This window comes from Cyprinus carpio, chromosome A7, assembly GCF_018340385.1.
Source record: "Cyprinus carpio isolate SPL01 chromosome A7, ASM1834038v1, whole genome shotgun sequence".
Taxonomy (NCBI): Eukaryota; Metazoa; Chordata; class Actinopteri; order Cypriniformes; family Cyprinidae; genus Cyprinus; species Cyprinus carpio.
This window is the reverse complement of record NC_056578.1, coordinates 25742227-25765219: the sequence shown is the minus strand read 5'-3', so window position 1 is coordinate 25765219 and position 22993 is coordinate 25742227. Positions and strand designations below refer to the sequence as shown.

The 22993-nt window shown below is 35.2% G+C and overlaps 1 protein-coding gene across 2 annotated transcripts in view; it reads left to right on the top strand.

The window, feature by feature from the left end:
• Nucleotides 1-11046: 11046 nt before the first annotated feature.
• The window catches only part of LOC109108582 (cadherin-8-like), a 128532-nt gene continuing 116585 nt past the window's right edge, over nt 11047-22993 (top strand). For both annotated transcript variants that reach the window (XM_042760596.1, XM_042760595.1), the window contains exon 1: nt 11047-11360. The gene's annotated coding sequence lies outside the window, so the exon portion shown is untranslated. The remainder of the gene's footprint in view (nt 11361-22993) is intronic.

Sequence of the window (22993 nt, the reverse complement as noted above, 5' to 3'; positions counted from 1 at the left end):
ACATCTTGCAGTTCTCAAACAGTCAATTTCTTGTGAATTTAATAGTATAAAAAAGAAAATATTCTCCTCCTATTATAATGTAAATAACATACAACCTTTTTACATTCAAAAACATACAAGTGGTGGAGTTTCAAACAATATTTATGTGTGAGCTGGTTACATTCTTTGTCACTAGTTTGGTGTAGCTACTAAAAGGCACATCTTTCAGCTTTTGGCTGAGCTCCCAAATCCAAACCCCATTATGAAGTACATCTAAAAGCTTTCAGATTGCCAGTGAGGGGAAGCCCATCCCTTCGGTATGAAATTAGATTGTACTGTGCTACTATGAGGCAACACGTGTTTCTTCATTCCCAGGAGGAGCTGTCACTTTACCAAAGCAATGCTTTGCCATGTGGGACCTGTGGCTGTTTATGTTGTCTGTAGCTGTTTGTGGGGCAATATTTCCTACTTTACCGCCAACCTCCCATTTATTAGTGACACAGCTCGCTGCAATAGTCTATTCTGACCTATTTGTGACTGGCACTGGCATTTAAGAAATACCAACAAGAAGGCAGTGCAAACTGACAGGGTAGACTGGAGGAGTGGCGCATAGCATTTTAAACTGTGACAGCATGTCCTCTCCAGCATTTACACTGTTCCTTTCCACCAGGCCTTCAACCCAAAGGGTTAGCGGGGCTCATCAGTAGATCATCAGCACCATGGGAGGTCACCTGCACCACTGAGATTGCTCACTTGTAGGCTTTGGAATTCTCCTTTGGCTATTTGGTCAGAGAGATGGTCAGATCATCCTTGCAATGGCTCCATCTACATTGCAACATATCAGTCATAGATTAACTCATCAACATCGATGTGCATGGCTTATACCATGGGGTCACCAAGTTCTGCTTCTAATATCTAGTAAGAGGACTACAGGCAAGGGAATGGGAGAACGGATTTAGGCTGGAAGATGATGGGGGAGCTATAGGTGGCTTGTTCATAATGCTGGCTGGATGCTCCCTGTTCTCTGATACCCCTATGAGAGGCATAAGATCCTCACTCTGGACTCTAGGCTTTAAGATCAATAGGATTATAGGACTTGTGCTAAAAGCTTGTCTTAGTTCTCCCTGCAGCTTGCGTTGCACTTTCATGCCAACTTCATTTCTTCACGAACATCATCTCTGACTCAGTGCAAGGGATCATAGAGTATGTGGACTGTAAGTACTGTCACTATAATTGACTTTTCTAGGATATTGCACATTACTTTTCTGTGTGTGCCGATAAATAAGAAATGTTAAAACCTTTGAACAGATGAGTCACAAATACTGGGAAATGTTAAGGGAGTAAATCATTAAAGACTGATTTTTAAAAATAAATGGTCAAATGAAAACACCTAAATTAAATACTAATATAGCATTACATACATATCTATATCTATCTATCTATCTATCTATCTATCTATATATATATATATATATATTATATATATATATATATATATATATATATATATATATATAGGTCTATTGAAAATAAATATAATTAGGCTTGAATGTTGTGCGACACATGAAAATGAGCTGAGTCTGCCAATATTAGTAATTTAGCCAAAAAAAAAAATAAAAAAATACACCTTTATAAACCTTAGGTGGTATGGAATGCATTATAAAATGTTAAAACAAAACATTGAGGGTTTTTCATAACCTCCACAGGATTAAATTAAAATTGATTGAAAAAATATGTTGGATAAATTATTATAATAAAACAAATAAAACTGCACTTTTTTTCCAAACATACCAAACTATTCTATATTGATTTTAACACATTTCGCCTGTATTTTGAATTACGCATTGCATTTTGTTGCATTTGAGGGTTGAAGGAAATGCATGCAAATTTAACGAAAAATGTACTGTTAATGTTCTGCCAGGACATTATCTGTTTTCTATGAAAAAAAAAAAAAAAAAAATTCTGACAGTGTCACTGATTCAAGGATGTCTGAGTACCGGATCACCTTGCAGCATTCTCAAAATTGTGTCCAAAATGTTTCTCTTAGCCTCAAAATATTGGTGTATCTCAGTAAGGTTGAGTTGGGTGTAACGGGATTCCATCTCATGAATCATATTTCTTAAAGAATTCAGATTCTGTGAATAAGACCTACACCTATTTGTCCACACAAAGACCTCTCCCAGTCCCAGTGGTCCTCTCCCAATGGGTTTACTACCATCCATTTCCCAAGGATTTCTATACTTTAAATGCTGTTATGTGGAACCCTTCGTTGTCACATAAGACATAATGCTGCTGGTCAAAACATCCAGTTAAAAAATAAATAAATATAAAATGAAATAATGTATTAAACAGGAATACATAAGAGACTTGTAACCAAAACTGTCATGTTTTAATGAAAAATGGTGGTAGAATTGTGTGTGTGATAGAGAGAAAGAAGAGAGACTCTTGTTGCATTGGTGCAGTGTTTGAGGCCAGATTCAAAGAGGAATTCTGCATTATGATTCTGTGACTGTTATGTGTTGTACACTTCAAAGATCTTATTACAATACAAATTAGCATGTATGTGCCATTCATAATGCAAGTCCAAAACCTGCATTGCTAACAGGGTGCTAGCAAAGGGACACAAAACTAAGAAAGAGCAGCCAAAGGCAATGCTTTCTGCAGTCCCTCATTTTGACTGACTGGCCAGTGCACTATTTCAGTTTATAGCAGTAGTTGCAAACATGGGCTCACTGAAGAAAAAAAAAAAACCAAGTAAATGGAACTAGATGTTACCGTCAAATGATACAAGTGATGTACCATCAAAATGATCACGGCCTAGTGGAACATGCAAGTTTGGGGTCAGTAAGATTTGTTTTTGCTTTTGAAAAAATACGCATTTTCTATTTTCAAGAAAACATTTATTATTATGATGATGATGATTATTATTATTATTATCTGTGCTAAAACAGTTCTGCTGCTAAATATTTTATCTGAAACCATGATACATTTTTTTTTCAGGATTTTCAGTTGAATAGAAAGTTCAAAATATTTATTTGAAATAAAAATCTTTTGAAAAGTTATAAATGTCTTTTAAACATTTGATCAATTTTATGCATCCTTGTTAGAAAGAAATAATTCCTTTTGAAAATCAATTTAATTTTGATCCATTTCAATTAAAAAAAATAAAAATAAAAGTTCAGCAACTTTTTTCTTTTTTGTCGTATAATTCTATTCAATCAGGTGGGTTTAATTTTAATTCATTAACATAAGTTGAACACTCATAAATTATTACTTATTTCTAATCTTCATCATTGTCAAAATTAACAGTTAGTTTCAGTTTTCATGGACTTTTAGTTTGTATTCATTAGTTCCTGTGTTCCTTTGTTTGATTTCCCTGCATGTCCTTGGTTGTCATAGTTGCAGAGATTATACGTTTGTTTGGTTCAGCTGTTTTCATTAATTACCTTGCTTGAGTCTGTACTTGAGTTCCTTTGTCTCCTGAGTTCATGGTTGGTTGTTTGTTTCATGCATGCTGTTACGCCTGATTGCCCTTTTGTTTAATAAACCTTGTTTATATTTTTAGATCCTGTCATCAGTTTTCTTCAGTCAACGTGACGTTCAGTTTGATGTCAGCTATTTTTTCTGTGTTGTATGAGTGTTGTAAGCCTTTGGTTGCTGGCTGGTTGATAGGGAGTTTCTTTATATTTGTTCTAGGTGATTTCTAGGGTGTTTCATGGCAGCTACAACAGTATTGTGGTTGGTTACGATGGTGTAGATTAGAATTTTCTAATGGAAATATATAAGTTGTTAAAAAAAAATATCAATAAATAAATTGAACTGAAACTGAAATACCAAAAAAAACAGCTTTGGGCAAGGAGCTGACCACTATTCCCAGTAACTGCCCTGCTGCATTGTCTTTAACATTCAGGAAACCACAAACAGCACTCAGTCAATCTCACTGCTTTGATGTGACTACCCCATCTGCTACGGCCCACAAGTTGCTTGCTCTGGTTAATTAGTTTTTTTGTCAAGTTTGCTGTTTACAGTTGAAATTGTCACAGACACCATCCTCATGTGTTGCCACAGGCTGTACACAGACTTATAGAGGAGCATGTGCTGTGCCTGGGAGACGCACACTTTCTGTGCTTCACAGTTTAAATCTAAGGACACTTTCAAAAACCTACTGCAGCTTAGATTTCAGTTTGCAGTTCAAAGGCATTTGTGCTAAGGTATTGTATTTCAAATCTAAATATATATGATTATTTGATTCCCTGTGCTAGAAAATATAAAGTAGCCAAGGATCTTCATAGATGGAACAACTCACTCAGTAACCGTGAACAAACAGCAGTAGAAATGTTTTGTGAAAAGATGGTGAATACAGTATTTGAAATTCTTTTTGACAACATCAGTTAAAATTTTCAAGTTTTTACAATGCAAAATATATATATATATATATATATATATATATATATATATATATATATATATATATATATATATATATAATAAATAAATAAATAAATGGCTGGAATTTAAAGTAGACCTACTTATTAACTGTAAAACAAACTTTGCTCTGTTGTGAAACTGTACTTGCAGAAAAACAAATTCTGTCCAGAAATACAAACTACACGCACAAATGAGCTTGACAGTTCATATAAATCTTGCTGGGCTGTCCCCAGTGAGGTGAAGTCTGGGCTGCTGGCCTTGTTTACATTAAACTGCATTATAAGCCCCTTGGGATGGATAGTGACAAATACAATGGCATCATGATCAGACACCACATTTGTCTGCAGATCTTTCTCCTCATTTGGAGATTTTTTTTGTTTTGTTTTGTTTTTCTCCATGTCCTCATGAATTCTTAAACATAGGCCCTGGGATTTTGAAATAACATTTTATTGTGGTGATACAGAAGTGCTTGTGTGTTTTATCTTGGTGACTTTTGTGGTATGATGCAAAAATATTCCAAATGTTGCATGTAAATCAAAGCAGATGTGGAGATCAGATGTATATGATGGTTGAGTGGAAATCAAATAGAATGGAGATCATTTCCTTTTTCCTTTGTACAAAAACAATAGCACTTTTTACTAAACATCCTTTGTAGTTGCATGTTACTTTCAGTTTTTTTTCTCTTTTTCAAGAACTTGATTTATTGATGAATCAACTGTGACAAAATGGACAGCGGCAGTTGTACTACATCTTGCTGATGCAGGGCCTGACTAACTGGCCAGAGTGTGTGAGGTAACGGTTGCTTTTTGTTAGTGTTGACTCTGCGTTTCATCGCCTGTTGGTTCTTTTTTCAGTTATTATTATATTTTTTTTCAAAGATAAAGCATTGTTTATTATTATCTGTTGATAGCATCCAATTAGTGTCCAAGCTAATAATTAAATTTTAGTCTCAGTGTTCCTTTCTAGCTGGGCAATTCTGCAGTCATGCCGTTTTGATGATGCTCCCTTAGAGACAGAACAAAAATAATCACCGAAAACAGATTTGTAAATAAAATGGAGGGAAATAGATATATTGTAGTCAGAACTGTTGTGCTAAGTCATTCTACCTGGAACATTATTAACCAGACTTTTTCCAAGAAAACATTTAGCCTTTACGATGGCCTCATTCATTATTCTTTCTACTGTCTGTGGAATGTTATCTGAGGCTGAGATCTAATTTGTACTTTAAATACAACTTCTGTAAAATCCTCTGTTGTAAGTTTTACATTATTTTTTTAAATGCATCATGGATTGAATTATAACTTTTTTTATGTTTTAGCATGACTTGGGGGAATTAAAGTTTATGTTTCTTCATACCATAATTAAAATTTTGAGTGCCTAGATTATGCAAACAGCTTAGGGCGCCTACACTAGGAGCTTTGACAGAGCATCTGATGGATATAAATGTGCAAGATAATTTTAAGTGTGTGAAAAGAATTTGAAATTAAGTGGGAAAATCCTTTTGAAAGCATTATGAAATTTTCATTGGTTGGTGGATGCAATGTTGTTGAAACGAACTAGCTATATACGACTGTTTCCCGAACACGGTCACATCTCATTTGAACCACATTAGTTCAACAACATAGGGCCATTATTAATGACGTCACACACATGTGGTGGAGGAATAACTTCTCCTATTTAACCGATTAGACATCTCTAAGATACCGCTGTACTGAACATGGCACCTGAGGGGTATTCCAAAAAGCAGGTTATGTGACATACCCAGGTATGTTTGAGAATAAGCGAGCGAATAACCTCTGCTTTCTGTTCCAAAATCAGAGTTTACTTTTAGGGTATGTAAGTAACCATAGTAACTTGCTCTCTGAAGATAACCTGCACCAGAGCAGGTTATGTTTCAGGGTTAGTACACTTCAGCATTATCATTGCAGGCATGATCAGTGCCTGATCTACTGACAAGCCTTTGGTGGGCTTGATAGATAGCCCACAATATAGTCGCCTTTCCATCGAAATTACCCGAAGCAATTGTACCAGGAACTTTTTTTTGCCCCAGACCTGTTGCTTTCTGTGTTTCCACCACGGTCTAAAGTACCGTGAAGATTAGGCAAATAGTCTGGTGACATAGGTCTTTACACATTTCTCAATACAAAGAATGCAAATTTCAGACTTACATCCTCAAAATTTTGCATCCTCGACTCGATATTGCAAGTTCGACTCGGGAGTGTAAACTCCCGCGCAGAGGTGTAAAAAGTACTCAAAAATTTTACTCAAGTGAAAGTACAGATACTTAGTGAAAATTTTACTCAATTAAAAGTACGATTATCTGGACAAAACTTGAGTAAAAGTAAAAAAAAATACTTGAGTAAAAGTAAAAAAGTACAACTTTAAATTGTACGCAAGTATTTAAAAAGTACAGTAGAAGTACTTTTTTTTCTAACAGATATACAGAAGTTTTGTTAAAGGGAGATAACTAAACAAAATGCACAGGTCAGACATATACATCTAGTGCAGCATACATCTTTCCACCCTCATGCCATCCTATATATATATATATATATATATATATATATATATATATATATATATATATATATATATATATATATATGATTTTAATTTATCAGATGAACACAAACTAGGATTTTAGAAAAAAAAAATACAAAAATCTCTCTTAGTTTAATGCAAGTAAATGGGACGAATCCAAAAATTAATATGACAGACAGTAACTCTTACAACCCCTGTTAATGAATCAGTGTATTCTTAAGTGAAAGGATAAATGCAAAAAATACAAATACCAATATTTTAAACTTGACCATCGTGTTCATTTTGTGTGGTTTCTGAAGTGGTCCTGTCCCCTCAAATCAAACAGACTAGAAGTCTTTGCTTGTGTTTATCTGAAGAAAGAAAGTCATAAACATCTGGGACGACATGAGGGTGAGTAAATGATGAGAGAACTATTCCTTTGAATAGCAAGATGTGATGCAGGGGCTAAAACATATTCCAGACAGAATACAAAAATATGTTGCATTAATGAGGAGAGACATAGAAGTAAAACATACAAAATTAACATTTTGAAAGGACACTTTTTTTGTGTGTGTTGTCTATTCAACATCGCTGTCTAAGGATAATTATACGTTTAATTGTTTATTTGGGTTATTTAGAGTTTTTTTTTCTTAGCAAATAGCAAATCATACAATTATTAAGATAAAAAAAAAATAATAACTGAAAGTCTTAAGTGTCATATAATGACATAATATCCACTACCTGGTATGAACACCACTAAACATGAATTATAATTTAACATAAAATGGTCAATTAAACACACTTTTTGGAAATTTGTAACATTTAATTAAAAAAAATAATAATAATAAATAAATAAATAAATAAAATGCACAATCTTGTGCATTCAGCTAATATAGTACAGAGCTAATGTCTCTATCAATGACCCCCCAGCTTCAGTGACCCGATCCGTCCAAGTAGGGCTCGCTGCAGCCTGTGGTGGACATCCAACCCCGCCCACATCCAAGTGTGACGTCAGAAGTCACGCCCATCCCGACACAACCCCGCCCACATCCAAGTGTGACGTCAGAAGTCACGCCCATCCCGACACAACCCCGCCCACGTCCAAGTGTGACGTAAACGAAAGCCACGCCCATATCAAATACGTCTCCTCATGTGATTTCCCCATCCCCGTGCCTGGAAACCCGGAAGTATGTTGAAGCAATTTATGGAAGTTAATGGGATCTAAATAAAATAATATTGTCCTTCGTTTTACTAATACACGTTTTCTTATTTTTGTAAAGGATGTCTAGGCTAAAATGGCACAACTTAAATCTAATATATATTTAATATGTCTAATATACGGAGCTGATTTTGTCATCATAACAGCTCCTAAAACGCTTATGTTGATTAAAGTAGGCTTATTGTCAATTAAAACTTTTAAACCTTACCTTGTTCATTTATGTAATGAGATAAATTCACATTTATTAAAAAACGATTTTGACCTACCCAAGGCAAAATTGAAATGCATCAAATTTAAAGGGGACAATTAGATTTTGGTACTGTAAAAGTATGCAAAATTATTGTAAAAGTTGGTATTGTATAATTGTCATTTAATTTTCTAAAGATTTATTACACTTATCATAAAGTGTTAACATTTGAATGATAGAATCAACAGTTCCCCATATGCAGTAGGCTACACATACTTAGGCTGAATAAAGATTGCATTGATAGATTATATAAGTAACACGACATTGACCTTCAGGCCTTGTTCATCACAACTTGATATGAAACATGTCCAGGTCCTCCACATACTTAAAGATGAATGAAAAAGGCATCCATTGTTTCATTGGGTATTTTTATATTTATTATTTTACAAAAATAATTACATGTACAATTTTACAAAAAAAAAAAAATAAATAATAATAATAATAATATACACCACCAGTTTTTGAACAGTGAGATTTTTATTATTTTTTAAAGTCTCTTCTGCTCACCAAGCCAGCATTTATTTGATCCAAAATCACAGCAAAAACAGTAATGTGAAATATTTTTACAATTTAAAAGAACTGCTTTCTATTTGAATGTATTTTAAAATGCAGTTTATTCCTGTGATCAAAGCTGAATTTTCTTCATTATTACTCCAGTCTTCAGTGTATTAACATAATAATAATAAAATGTTTTTTGAGCATCAAATCAGCATATTAGAATGAAGGATCATGTGACTGGAGTAAGTCACCTTTGAAATCAAAGGAATAAATTTCATTTTAATAGAAATATAGAAAATTGTTATTTTAAATAGAAAAATATATTACAAAAGCAAAATATTATATAAATATTTTAAAATTGGACTGTTTTTGCTGTACTTCGGATTAAATAAAATGCAGGCTTGATGAGCAGAAGATATTTCTTTAAAAACATAAAAAAATCTCACTGTTCAAAAACTTTTGACTGGTTGTTTAACAAAAGGTATGCTCCAAATATTATAAAGTCTGAGCAGCTGAATGAACAGCTGAATGATCAGATAAACAGTTCTTGACATGCAGTACACACACATACATACATAGACTACACAGAGAGATTCCTTGCTTCAATATATCCTCCGATTCTCCCTCCAGGTAGTCTTTGATGGCATTCTGTTGATTTTTACTGTCCATCTGGAGAACGGCAGGCCCTGTCACCTCCCCACAGAATAACCCACGATGACTCTGTACCACGCTGGACCAATGTCCCTTACAAACTTCCACTTTATGTCCTCTTGGCGCTCCTGTTAAAAATGGAGAATACATACGTGTTGGGGGTATATGTGTCCACTAAAAATTATTTACCTCATCATTCTACATAAACATATTCATGATTTTAAACCACAAAAATCAATCAATATCTAAAGAAATGCTCTCACCATACCTCCATGCACCACTGCATGGCTTATGTGGTCCTTCAAGTGAACTGTAACAAGTAATTTTCTTTACTGGTGAAACTGCAGCAGGGACCCCTAAACCCGGGAGAACTGCCCTGCACCAGGCTTGGACTGAAAATGTGTAGAATGCTGTAAAACATGACAAACAAACATTATGTGATCTTTTCGTTAATATAGAAGAATACAAAGATAATTTGTGACATACACAGAGTTATCCAGCAAGACATAATGAAATTATGCGGTTGCCCAACCAAGTTACTGTGCATGGGTACTGTGATCAGAGTATATCATTAAAGATGTCATATGTATGTGTGTGTGTGAGTGTGTGTGTGTGTGGTTGTGGTGGTGGTGGTGGGGGGCAGGTAAGTACATATGTGTGAGAGGGATAAAGTGTGTGTGTCTGAGTGGGTGAGATGAGTGTTATGTGTGGGGGGGAAGGGTATAAAAAATATTGCACATTGATTCATAATTGATTTTATGTTGTAAGACTTGTGCCTTCTATCTATCTATCTATCTGTCTCTCTATCTATCTACACATGTATGTATGTATATATGTATGTATTTGTGTGTGTTTGTGTGTGTACGCATGCATGCCACGAATACATACATACATACATACATACATATATACATACATGTGTGGATATAGACCCCCCCAACATAAAAACACTCATCTCACCCCCCACCCCCAAACACACACACGTGTATATATATATATATATATATATATATATATATATATATATATATATATATATATATATAAGTATATTTGTTGCTAGCAATAATGTGCCTGTGTGAAGTTGAAATTAAAAATACTTACTGTTGTTTATGCACATGCACACAAATGACGGACACATTCTTAAAGTTGTCAACGTTTGGTAAAGACCAAAGATATTTTTTTTACTTACCGACACGGCAAACAACAGCTTCTTTTTTTAGCGGTTGGCAAACAATACAAATTATCTTCTTATCGATGCTTCTTCCTGTTTCAAAATGATTGAGAATGTGACGTATTTTGACATGGGCGTGGTCTGTGACGTCACACTTGGATGTGGGCCGGGTTGGATGTCCACCGCAGGCTGCAGCGAGATCAGCAGTGGCGAACCTGCCCGCCATTCCTTAAATGTGTTCTAAGCGATTTTTGAAACACGATTTTTACCGCAGTGTCTGACCGAGTCCCAAAACACACTTGTAGCCAATCAGCAGTAAGGGGGTGTGTCTTGTCCTGATAGCGAGAAGAGAGCGCTCAATTTGAGTGCACAGGACGCATATTACATTACATTTACATTTCATTTAGCAGACACTTTTATCCAAATTAGCATATTAGACTAATTTTGAGAGACTACACATTGAGAGAGATGGCGGATAAAAAAGAGGAAAATATCAGAGAAACAAAACAAAAATAAGGGTTTACAGTCAGGCAAGAGGTAGGACCCGCGTAAATATCAGAGCAGCTTTCCAGCGGTGGAGAGAAACTCAAGGATTGGGAAGGGTTCGAATCGGACGCCGAGGTTGCTTTGTTCCTTTTTGATAGGTGAGTAACGTTGATTTTGCTTTGTTTTACACAACTTATCCATGTTGACTTTTGTTTGAATATGCTTGTGTGTCATCTTCACTTGTTTCCGCAATCGTCGTTGCCATGGTTGCTTACGTACGTGTGGAGCGAAGATTTCAAAATAGGGGAGAGGCGCACGGTGGCCGAGAGAGCTCAACGCGCTGCAACTTCAAAAAACACATTAAAATAGAAAAAGCACCAGCAAATTAAGAAAACATCTTCATCAGTTTGACAGCACACGTGTGTAAATACTCACAACACGGCGAAATACAAAAACAAGCTGCAAATACTCACAACACAAACAAATACAGAAACAAAATTACCCCAACAAAGCGAAAATTAACCTTTTTTTTTGGCGTATTGATTACCATTTGTATAACCACAGTTGTACAAATACTATGGTTAGAGTATTAAATCCATGGTTAATTTGTTAATGATTACAGTAACCATTTTTGTTTGCTTTTTTAGTATAATAAATGTATTTATTAATTAAATAATTTCAATAGTAAAACCATAGGCTATGGTTGGTTTCTGTAAGCTAAGTTGTAAAAGTAAGTTAGCCAGCTTACATAACCTTTCACAGTTACAGTAATTGTGTATTTAGTCAGCTTATTTAGGCTAATAATATCCACACACACACTTTCAGAGCAAACATTGATAAATTATGTCCCAGCCATGTTTGTCACTTAATGGTTCCCTTTAATAATTACTATGTGGTCTGTTTTTTTTTTAGCACGTTTCTTTATTTGTTTGTGTTGCGAGTATTTACAGCGTGTTTCTGTTTTTGCAGCACGTTTCTTTATTTGCTTGTGTTATGAGTATTTTTAGCGTGTGTTGTCAAACTGATGAAGATGTTTACGTTCACTGTGTGTGTATGTGCTACGACTCCTGACCGCGGGGTCCTATGAGGAGCTGGTAGCTGCCTCAATTATGAAAGTGAAAGTGAAGTGACATACAGCCAAGTATGGTGACCTATACTCAGAATTCGTGGCCTGCATTTAACCCATCCAAAGTGCAGTGGGCAGCCATTTATACTGCGGCACCCGGGGAGCAGTTGGGGGTTCGGTGCCTTGCTCAAGGGCACCTCAGTCCTGGTATTGCCGTCCCGAGACTCGAACTCACAACCCTAGGGTTAGGAGTCAAACTCTCTAAAAATAATTCCATAACTTCACAACTTAATATTATTTATTTATTTTTTTTTATATAAAGTGAAAGAATTGTGCCTGTAGTGGTAACCATAGTGATCATATACAGGTGCATCTCAAAAATTTTGAATGTCATGGAAAAGTTCTTTATTTTTTGTAATTGAATTCAAAAAAGCAAACGTTCATATATTCTAGATTTATTGGACAAAAACTGAAATATTTAAAGAGTTTTTTGTTTTAATTCTGATGGTTATGACTTACAGCTTAGAAAAATGAAAAATTCAGTATCACAAAAACTTTGAATATTTTCTCAAAAATCATAAAAAATAAAAATAGAAAAAGGATTTACAAAACAGAAATGTTCAAGATCTCCAAAGTAGGTTTAATTATGCACTCAATACTTGGTTGGGGTTTCAGTGCGGCGTGGCATTAAGGTGATAAGCCTGTGGGACTGCTGAAGCAATATTGAAGCCCAGGTTTTTTCGATAGCGGCCTTCAGCTCCTCTGTATTGTTTATCAGAGGTTACTTATCTTCTTCTTCACAGTACCCCATAGATTATCTGAGGTTCAGGTCAGGTGAGTTGGCTGGCCAATCACGCACAGTAACTTGGAAGTGATTTTGGCACTGTGGGCAGGTGCTAAAGTCCTGCTGCAAAATGAAATCAACATCTCCATAAAGCTTGTCAGCAGATCGAAGCATAAAGTGCTCCAAAATCTCCTGGTAGAAGGCTGCATTGACTTTGGACTTGATAAAACACAATGAACCAACACTAGCAGATGAAATGGCACCCAAATCATCTCTGTCTGCAGAGACTTCACACTGGACTTTGGATTCTGTGCCTCTCCAGTCTTCCTCCAGACTCCAGACCTTGATTTCCAAATGAAATGCAATATTTACTTTCATCTGAAAAGAGGTCTGTGAACCACTGAGCAACAGTCCAGTTCTTTTTCTCCTTACCCCAGGTGAGATGCTTCTGACTTTTTTTTCTGGTTCAGGAGTGGCTTTGTTCTAGGAATGTGACAGCTGTAGCCCATTTCCTGAAGACGTCTGAGCATGTGATTCTTGATGCACTGACTCTGGCTTCAGTCCACTCCTTGTGAATCTCTCCCAAGTTCTTGAATCGGCTTTTTCTGACATGTTCCCAAGGCTGTGGTCATCCCTGTTGCTTGTGCACCTTTTCCTTCCACACTTTTCCCTTCCAGTCAACTTTCTATGAATATATTTTGATACAGCACTCTGTGAACAGCCAGCCCTTTCAGCAATGACCTTCTGTGGCTTACCCTCCTTGTGGAGGGTGTCAATGATTGTCTTCTGAACAACTGTCAAGTCAGTAATTTTTCCCATAATTGTGGTTGCATGTTCTAAACTAGCCCATGAGGTACCCAGTATTTATACTCAAAATTAATCAAACTAATCAAGCTCAAAGTGGAATATTCTAATTTTTTGGAGATACTGAATTTTTAATTTTCCTAAGTTGTAAGTCGTTACCATCAGAATTAAAACAAAAAAAACCTCTTGAAATATTTCAGTTTGTGTGCAATGAATCTAGAATATAAGAAAGTTTGCTTTTTTTTTAAATTAAATTACAAATAAAGACCTTTTCTATGATATTCAATTTTTTTTTTTTTTTTTAGATACACCTGTACTGTCGTCTATGACTGAGCTGGTGATTTTTCTGGACTGAAAAAAATTGACTGCTGGACAGCTTGGTCCCCCCAGTTAAAAAAAATCCCATCTGCGCCCCTGCCCTCTTACGTCATACTCCGGGGTTCCCTTAGGTATTTGTGCACATGCGCACTCTTCAAAAACAGCACTTTTAGAGGATGCGCAAAAATACATCTATTAAAATGCATTTATATTTAGAAAGAATGGAATATATAGATTGTACTGCATGTTAGGTTGCTTGTTGTGCCCAAGAGCATATTTGTTTAAGCCTATATCCCTTATTAACAAGAAACTATGCTTCTAACCACAGGTCATGAGCTGTAGTTCCAACCACGTACGTTTGCAATGCTGTTTGCGAATGTTTGTTTGAACTAGCCTAAGGTTTTGGGAAACACCGAATTGTTGAACTATGTTGGTAACGATGGAACTTGCAACCATCGTTGGCTAACAGTGCTTTTGGGAAACGTACCCCAGAGCGGGTTGCAGCAAAAGCCTTTTTTTTTTTTTTGCTCGATGTCCTTGCATTTGCAGTGTTCTGTCATTGTGCATAAACTTATGTGTAGGGGTCCTTAGTTATCTAGGACATAAGAAAGGAAAGCCTTCTTCTCTTTTTTTTTTCTTAACAATGTATATATACAATGTAGGGTCAGTGACGTGCCACACTGATTTGGACTTCCAGGAGCAATAAATATTATATATTTATATAAAATAGGTTTAAAATTATATATATGCTTTAATCTCACATCATTTGTCCTCCTCACTGTTCATAATTGTGTGAAAAATTCAAAAATAGGTAACTTTTAGACTATTAATGTGGTCAAATGTCATACGGTCAAACGGAATTCACTTAAAGTTATTTAAGACAATTGCATTTAAAATGATTAAAAATATTTAAAAATGATAAAATTTTTCATTTGGCATATTTTTTCAAGTCTTAAGATAAGCATATTAAAGTATCAATAAGATAGACCTTTAAGAAATGTCATTAGTATCTAAAACAAATTGTTCCGCAAAGACACATTTTCCCTATGTCATACGGTAAAACAAAGTTTGGAAGCCATTTTGGAACTGAATATTAATGACTTAAGTCATGTGACATGTGATGACATCACTCAGAGGACCCCTGAAGACCAGCCAAGTTGAAGGTAAGTTTAAAATTTTGCTCCCAAATTTCAGGTAATTTCACCTTTTCCAAGTATGTTACCATGTGTCACAGATTTGGGTGTCATAGGGTCAAACTTCAAAAAAGGGTTTAATACATTTAAAATTTGAAAAAAATATTGATTTACAGGTGAAATATAAAGTTAAAAGGTCAAGGTAAAGTGTAATGGTGGAAAGAGGTGGCCAAGCAACTGCCTGTTATAAATGACAAAGCATGAAATTGTCATAAGGGCAAACAAAAAATGTCATACGGACAAACGATTTTACCGTATGACATGTTGTTATACCATATGACACAGAGCATTTAACTGAATTATTTAGTTATTTCTTAATTGTTTTATCACATATATAGTTTGTACAACTACTATGAATTAATATTAACATATATAATATATTTCTGCCTATTTCAAGCATTTTTTCACATTATTACAGATGCCTCTTTCTAGTAAGGAGAGGGGTGCACGTTTCCGTGCAAAGCAAAGGGCAGATCCTGCAGCTAGAGAGGAGAACCTAGCTAAGAGAAGTGAAAGGTATAACTGTGAGAGTATATGATGTCAGTAATGTCAGGATGTGCCAGTTTTGTCAGTATAGGCAGTATCTTATCTATAGAACTGAGTTGAAGTCAGCATCACAATGTTTCTGGAAAGTGGCTTCATATATATAGATATATTATTCGTGTGTGTGTGTGTGTGTGTGTGTGTGTGTGTGTGTGTGTATGCGTGTGTGTGTGTAAATATACATATATATAAATGTATGTTTGTGTATTTGTATGCAGTGTTGGGGAAAGTTACTTTTTTTTAAAAGTAATACATTACGATATTGCGTTACTCCTTAAAAAAGTAACTAATTACGTTACTTAGTTACTTTGTATGGTAAGTAATGTGTTCCTTTACTTTTGAGTTACTTTTTAAATCTGGCCAGGGCTCGCTTGTTTGTTTTTAATATAAAAAAGTTCTTCTTTTATAAATGTAAAAGCCCTTTCACACCAAAAGTGAAATTAATACGCCTCAGGCTGAAGGAAATGTAAATTCACATCTGTACAGTAGAGGGCGACGCTCAAACAAATTGCATGAAAAATATGACACAGGAAAAGAAACTTCAACACTATTCAGCAATGACAAAAATTAAACACAAATGTGTCATTTTTTCTTATTAGTATGGTTGAATTGGATCATCGAAAGTCAGTAACAAAGACATTGGTTAATAAAATGGGATTAAATACATAAATGATATTTGTCTTATTTAACATATTTAATTATTGCAGATTTGTATAATATTCTGAGTTTGCATTTGACTGTTTTTATTCAATTTGAGGAATACTGAATCTGTTTTTGTGCAGGTGAGATGAGTAAATGCATGTTCATGTTTAGTCTAGAACTAAAGTAACTTCATATTCACACACAACGCTCTGCACGATTTCTCTCAACATGGCAGCACGAGAGATTACTTTACTTTGAAAAATTAAAGTAATTTAAAAAAAAAAAAAAAAATTTTTATTTGAAAAAGTAACTCAGATATTTGCTTCTAAATTAAAAAGTAATGCATTACTTTACTAGTTACTTTAGAAAAGTAATCTGATTACGTAACTCACGTTACTTGTAATGCGTTACCCCCAACACTGTTTGTATGTACATTTATGAATAAATATCAATAAATGTACGTGTACACGCAGGCAACGGCAGAGGAAACATTCATTCTGAATTGGCCTACATCAATTTATTATATTAAAAATCCAATGAAACATTGAAATTGTACTATGTCATACAGTAAAACAAAATATGTCATATGGTAAAACATTGAATTTTAAAAGAAATAAAATAAATACTTTGTTTGTTTACATGGTTCATGAAAATAATGGAGGAGAGCTAGTATGATATATATATATATATATATATATATATACATAACTTCAAGGCATTTTTGACTAATTTCTAGCAAAAAAATAGAACAAATGCCCATAGATGACATGCTGTAGTCGTTAAAAAACAAAATATGTAGTATTTGTGGTGTAGGTGTTTATATTTTGCAACTTCTTATAGAATACTTTCAGATCAACTATTAAATTCTTGGTTGTATTTAACCGTGTCATGATTATCAATATTAATTTATTTCTAAAAATCACTTCGTTTTACCGTATGACATTTTCAAGGAATGTATAAAAAGAAACACATTAAAATGTCATATATTGTTATTTTTTATAAAGGGCACTTATAAAAACAAAAAATATACACATAGATTTACACAAAAATGCTAGATTTAATTTGTCTTTTCATTTTTATTTTTTTACTGTTTTGAAATTCTAAAACGTCACTGACGGGGACCCTGTGATGTTGCTCAATCTGCAAACATAGTATGGTTTTCAATGTATTATTTGCATTTATTGAGGATTTTATTATTATTATTATTATTATTATTATTATTATCCAGTTGATTTCAACACATATCATTTTGGCTTCTACTCTTGTAAATTAACACAAGAATTGTGTACATTAATTTACAGACACGGAGTTCAGCTTCTGTATTTTTACATTTAACATAACAAATCCAGTAGAAAATGTTCTCAGTTAAAACTGACTAAAAGTGTCTTTTTACAGCCCTCAGATAGAAGTTAGCTAGTAGCTGGCCCTTCCTTTATACTAGTTTTCTATTCTGTTATGTAATGTTAATATTAACTCTTGTATGTGAAACCGTTTTAACAGCAATGGATATGGAATAGGGTCTTAGTGGAATATTTAGATCTTCTGGAACTCCTGACATGTCATACAATATCAGCAGCATGACCATCACTAATATTACTTTACATGCCTGATTACAAGTTATGAGTAATGCTTGTATCAGGCTTTGCCTACTAATCAACAGTTGATACATATTCTTCACATTTGCCTTTTGTTCTTTTAGAATTTCAGGATGACATTTTCTTATAACTCATTTATGATACACGGTTATAGGATTGTGTGTGTGTGTGTGTGTGTGTGTGTGTGTGTGTGTGTGTGTGTGTGTGTGTGTGTGTGTGTGCCACAGCAGAAATATAAAGTAAAATAATCCTCACAAGATATTCTTTTATATAAAATGTCACACATCAGGGTTTTACATTAGGAACAGGAAAGTGGAGAAAACCAGTGTGAGTTTTAAGTATTTCAGCTCCCTGTTTCACTTGCTTTCTTCATATTTCAGTTTCTACCTTCTTATTTTTGGGCTGAAAATTAGGAATAAAATTGGATAGTATTATAACATGCTCTTAAAATGGAGTTGAAAGTCAGAGACTCATGCACTAAGGTGGTTAGTGTTCACTCAGGGAATTCAGAAACAATAAAAACTCTTTAAAACAGACCCTGCTACAGTAACTAAAAAGGTTCATGGTTTTCTGTGTCTTGATATTAGACCAGATTCACCACAGACTGTGCATCTGACTTTGGACTTTATGAAAAAGTATAAACTCAGGGCACGTCCTGGGGAACTCTGAGACTTTTAATCTGTGGTGGAACTGATCGTAGTTGACCAAATAATCTGCCAATTCCCTTCACCGGACTGCAAGGGCAACAGAGGCTAAGTCCCTGGTCCTCTCATCCCAGAGAGCTTGCTCAGCACTATAAAGAAGCATTAAATCCCAGGAAGAGAAAATGAGAGTTTTCAAAGTAAGAAGATGATGAGTGGGCATATATAGGTTGGGGCAAGGTTTTCATAATATCTGGATGTATTATAGCTGTCACAACTTTCTCTGGGAGATTATTTGGCAGTTTTAGGTTACGTATTTGACATTTGAGCTCTTCCGCCCACACTGGATGATTGGGATGATGACATGAAGTACATGAGATGTTGTTTGGGGAAATGTACATACCATCTGCAGCTGATGACAGCTAAAACGCTTGTTACATGCCAGTCTGTTGTCAGGTCAGAGAGAAAGTTGGATGTCCCTGCATGTAATAGGGATGAGTAGAATTGCTGCTCACATCATAATACAGATGCTTGTTTTAATTGGCTGTTTTCTACTTAATTCACAGTGAAATGTAAAGCATATCATAGGTGCAGAAGTGAAAAAGAAGTGAACAGTGTGTACAAATACTGTGGTTGTTGAGCTACAGTACTTCTTCCTCTTACTTTCTCTTCTAATTTTAACATGCACAAATGTTGAAAACGCAAACAGTCACAGACAGCACATGTTCACAGGCCACATTTATAGCTGCTCTTGCCAGAAGCAATGACAGTGTGGGAAAAAAAAGGGTTTATCTCGATTTATTCCATTTCACTTAGTGTTTAACCAATTACAGCTTGTTCTGTAAAATTTTTTAATTTATTTATTTATTTATTTTTATTTTATTTTTTTGCCATAATTACTCTGGCAATGGCAATTTTATTTTGTAAAAACATAAGGATTTTTTTTTTTTTTCAAGCACAGTGTCATCCTCTTGACTACATTCAATCCAAAACAGGGATATTGTGTTTCTCCAATGTTCTTTTCATCATACACAGAATATAGCTGTACCATTTTCTCTGAGACTTGGTCCCTTCTCCTGTCTTACTATGCTGCCAGTTTGAGTGGGGCAGCAGGCACAGGCTGGGAATCATTCCAGGAACCTTTCTCAATCAGCTGAATATTCATCTTCATTAGGGCATCATCACCCCACCACACTCCACTGCTGATTCCTGTTAACACTGTGTGAATGTGCAAAATGGGTGCTGGGGGAGGCGACGTGATGGGGATGAGGCTTAGAGAAAGGAGTAATATTGAATGTATGACAGAGCTGGGGAGGACAGGTTGAGCTTGAACAAGATTATGAAGGACACACTGATCTCATTGCTTGCTTCAGCAATGTGCCCCTCGTACTGATATTGCCATATATGAAGTACTATAGAATGCAAGGACATTAGCAAAAGAACGGTCTTTGATTGGTTTTATGTATTTTTATTAGTGTTCAGTTCCTTTTATCCTAGACTATTAATGAATGGTCTAATCATTTATAGGATTTCTGGACACAGATTAATGTGCACCTCTAAGTGAGCTACTTATGATTTTTTTTTTTTTTTATGATTTGTTCAGCCTCTTCTGGTTGTTTTGTCTTACCATTGCTTGCTGGCCTTCAAAGAAGTCCAGTTATCACTTATGATGAGAAACATGCCTTAAGGAAAAATTCTCAGTATTGCTCAAGTGTTTTACATTAACTGATGAATATTAATAATATGAATTATATATTTTCATCTCATTCATTCAAAGCTGTTCATGTTTACTGACTTGGTAATAAGGCATTTGCACACTGGTAAATTGGCTTGTATGTGTGCATTTACTTGTGTACTTTTCTAAGTGCTTAAAACAAGATTCATTTTATAATCTTTATAGTATATTATCAATTCCATATTCTGTTTTACTTCATTTCTAATTTAGGCTTCTTGGGTTTCTGCTTAAACTGATGTATAGGACAGAGCAGGATCTTATATGTTGGTAAACGTGACCTACGTGGGGAATGTAGATTTCATTTATTTCTTTCAGACTTCAGAGACCTTCTACAGAGTTATTAGTGGAGTTTTTTTTTTTTAAGACCAAGCCCAAAGTGAATACAAAAACAGATAATCTAGGGCACTGGGTATTAAAAATCAGCATTCCCAGCCAATTACAGCACTGTGTCTTCCTACTTTACGGTTTGTGGGCACTGGGATACCATGCTGTAATCAGTGATGCCTGTCAGATCCTGTTTTAATATGTTAAGAAACCTTGCAGAAGGGTATTGAAATATACATTAAAGCTTTGTTTAAATCTGCTTCTACTACATTTGCTAATAAATATCCTTTATGTATCCTGTGATATGCTGCATTAATGTGGACAGAACCTGGAGTATTTGGAGAGAAAATTTAGATAGTATAAAGTACTATCTGTTCATTTGATTTTGACATGAACAGTGGTACATCTCTACATTAATGTTTTTGCTGTGGAAAACCATGCATCATGTATCACTTCTTTTCTTGGTAATGCGGTACATTTCTATTGCTATTACATTATGAATCTTGAGTTTGCAGGGTAGAGTGTTTATTTAGGACATAAATGCCCAAGCTTATCTGCAGAAATGTTTGAGCAGCGCTCATGATCATGAAATAGGGGAGATTGGATGGTTGCAACATTTTTTGATTTAAAGTCTGAAACACACACACACAAATTATCTCAAAATATAATTTCCCTCCATTTATTTGCTACAAATGACATTTCTTCTTTCTACAAGTAAAATGTTTTCTTCAGTGTCTCATGATCCTTCCGAAGTCATTCTAATACACCGATTCAGTGCTGAGGAAACATTTATTATTATTATTGTTATGTTATTTGTTTTATTACTGTTATCATTATAAAACTGTTGTGCGGCTTAATATTTTTGTGGAAAGTGTATTTTTTATGATTATTTGATGACTAGAAATTTCAAAAGAAAAGCATTTATTTAACACACACACACACACACACACACATACATATACATATATATATATATATATATACAGGTCCTTCTCAAAAAATTAGCATATTGTGATAAAAGTTCATTATTTTCCATAATGTAATGATAAAAATTAAACTTTCATATATTTTAGATTCATTGCACACCAACTGAAATATTTCAGGTCTTTTATTGTTTTAATACTGATGATTTTTGCATACTGCTCATGAAAACCCAAAATTCCTATCTCAAAAAATTAGCATATCATGAAAAGGTTCTCTAAACGAGCTATTAACCTAATCATCTGAATCAACTAATTAACTCTAAACACCTGCAAAAGATTCCTGAGGCTTTTAAAAAAACTCCCAGCCTGGTTCATTACTCAAAACCGCAATCATGGGTAAGACTGCCGACCTGACTGCTGTCCAGAAGGCCATCATTGACACCCTCAAGCGAGAGGGTAAGACACAGAAAGAAATTTCTGAACGAATAGGCTGTTCACAGAGTGCTGTATCAAGGCACCTCAGTGGGAAGTCTGTGGGAAGGAAAAAAGTGTGGCAAAAAACGCTGCACAACGAGAAGAGGTGACCGGACCCTGAGGAAGATTGTGGAGAAGGACTGATTCCAGACCTTGGGGGACCTGCGGAAGCAGTGGACTGAGTCTGGAGTAGAAACATCCAGAGCCACCGTGCACAGGCATGTGCTTTTGAACCAGAAACAGCCGCAGAAGCGCATGACCTGGGCTACAGAGAAGCAGCACTGGACTGTTGCTCAGTGGTCCAAAGTACTTTTTTCGGATGAAAGCAAATTTTGCATGTCATTCGGAAATCAAGGTGCCAGAGTCTGGAGGAAGACTGGGGAGAAGGAAATGCCAAAATGCCTGAAGTCCAGTGTCAAGTACCCACAGTCAGTGATGGTCTGGGGTGCCATGTCAGCTGCTGGTGTTGGTCCACTGTGTTTTATCAAGGGCAGGGTCAATGCAGCAAGCTATCAGGAGATTTTGGAGCACTTCATGCTTCCATCTGCTGAAAAGCTTTATGGAGATGAAGATTTCGTTTTTTCAGCACGACCTGGCACCTGCTCACAGCGCCAAAACCACTGGTAAATGGTTTACTGACCATGGTATTACTGTGCTCAATTGGCCTGCCAACTCTCCTGATCTGAACCCCATAGAGAATCTGTGGGATATTGTGAAGAGAAAGTTGAGAGACGCAAGACCCAACACTC